This window comes from Meleagris gallopavo, chromosome 7 (genome assembly GCF_000146605.3).
Source record: "Meleagris gallopavo isolate NT-WF06-2002-E0010 breed Aviagen turkey brand Nicholas breeding stock chromosome 7, Turkey_5.1, whole genome shotgun sequence".
NCBI classification, from domain to species: Eukaryota; Metazoa; Chordata; class Aves; order Galliformes; family Phasianidae; genus Meleagris; species Meleagris gallopavo.
Genome location: NC_015017.2, coordinates 3,836,548 through 3,838,922, shown reverse-complemented (window position 1 = coordinate 3,838,922; position 2,375 = coordinate 3,836,548).

Below are 2,375 nucleotides of genomic sequence, written 5' to 3'. Positions count from 1 at the left end.
GTTTTTACCAACATGCAGTTAGAAGTTTGGAAAGGGGGAAACCAAGAAAAGAAAAATTCAAAGGAAGATGACACTCATTCCTAAGTTTAGAACATCAATTATCAGTAGTTAAAAGGCAGAGCAGAAAAAAGGAAGCAGACACACAGCACTGAAAACCTACAAACAGTTGGAGGAAGCGATCACTTGGCACAACTCTGCTTTCCTCTGAGTTTGAGCAGACAGAATTTTACCTCCTGTGAGTTTTGGAAATGCCAAAGTTGACAAAGGAGGCAAAATAAAGCAATCCAATACATATTTGGACATGATAATTTAAATAAGGAACGGAGCATAAAACTACAGCTGCTGTGGCAACCTCTCCAGGATCTCCTCCAAAGGGGAGCAGAGGAAGGACGAGCTCCCCATGCAGACATCCATCCACCAGCAGGGCTGGCAGGCATTGCCTGCCGTGCTGGACTCTCACTCCCATAACCTGATGATGAGCCCTTACACATGAGCTAGCAAGTACTTTTCAGAGACATAAGAGATAGAGAAGTGCTACTCTTAAAGTCAAGAGAGGGGCACCTCAGTTGATCAGGGGGAAAAAGGAGAAATGTTGGAAGAGCTGAAAATCCAAAGGTTGTTTACAAAGCAGTCAAATGATGCTCTGGCCACTAGAACATCTTTCTTCTTCACTCTCATGAGAGCTTAAGTGCTTTATTCTCCTCTCAGCTAAACACACAACTGGAATTATGGTACCTCAAGTCCCCCCTCAATACCTGTCTCCGTGTCTGACTTCTTTAATGTATGGAAGAAGTGCCTATGTTGCTGAACGTTGCGCAGAAATTGCGATACTATCCAGAGTTTTCTAAAAGCACAGCCTTGAAAACCAGGAGTCGAGCTGTTCAAAATTAAATACAATTATCACTAAAATGACGACATTAAAAAAATCATAGTAGCATCGTCACGTCAAAACTTCTTTCTTTGCTATATGGTTTTGGAACTTTTTCGTTTCGCTTCTATTTCTCCCATAACCACAAAGTCTAGAAATTAGTTTTAAGAAATTATTAATAAAAAAAAAAAGAAGAGTGGCAGCAGAGATTGCCATTTAAGCATCCTTGAGAAAATTATGTTGTCATACTAATATGGCTGCATGAAAATATTAGTCGATGTTCTAGTGCTTCCCGTTCTCTCTTTTTCGCATGTCTCACAACATTTGGTTTTCTTGGAGGATTCTCTGCCACACAGAGAAACAAATCCAAAAGCAATCTCCTCTCTCCTCTCCCCTACCCACCTGCCTGAAGAATTAAATCCACAGTTAATTTAGAATCAACTCAGGCTTGCGTCATTTCCCTTCAAAGTTCCTGCAGGACTCCAAACAGTGCTGCTTTAGAGCACATTTCACTTGACTCCCATGCACATGCCTGCAGTCAAAAGCTACAAAAACAACCCAAAACCAGATGAGCACTTCACAAATTTAAACTGACTCTGGTATTGGGAAAATATCCTCACATTCCCACTCCCTGCAACACAGCAGCAAACTCCAGAAAACTCATGCCAGGCCCATACTTGGTCCCGATGCCATTTAGATATGAGGCTGGATCAGAACTGTCGTCTATATAAAGACAAAGATGTTTGGAAACTTGTTCCTCTTCCTTCAAATAGCATGATTAATATCAAGACAAATGCAAAAACTTCACAGCTTAAATTAAAATTCAAGAGAAGGAAGAAAACATGACACCCTGTATTTTAAAGCATAATGTTATGCAGGGACTGGACCACTTTCACCAACCAAGCAAGACATGACATGAAGTTTAATAAATATTCAATTAAAAAAAAAGAGAAGAAATATGAATTTGATGAAGTTTGCAGGCAATTAGAGCAATTTATTTCACTATTAACATGACAGACTAAGTGGGAGACAGCTACGGGTGAAAATGCATTTTTATCGCCCAGCATTTGGGCTGCCACGTAATTAAATAATGAAGCAAGGGCGGGGGCATCCAGCATCCACTTCTCTATAGCCAAGCAACCATCCATCACAGCACTGCCTTCTGCCAGCATGCACTGAGAGCACGTTGGTGGGGCTGTCTGTGTGCCTGCCTGCATGTAGCACTGCGGGAGGGATTGCTTTCCACTACGCAAAGAACATTTCCCACATGGCTACGTTATCCCTGCTTCTGCTGCACTCGGAGTGCCAGCTGCACTTATGGGGTGCCAGGTTTAGTTTCCTGTTTGTTTTCTTCAAATAATAGTAATAACAATATTTAGACATTAAGCAAATTCATGTTATGTCTGATTCCAAATGGAAACTAAAGAGCGGTGCCATTCCTTTCTAATCACCCTGGAAACTCCCAGGGAAACCAGGAGTCTCTTATATTAGAGCCTGTAGAAACAAG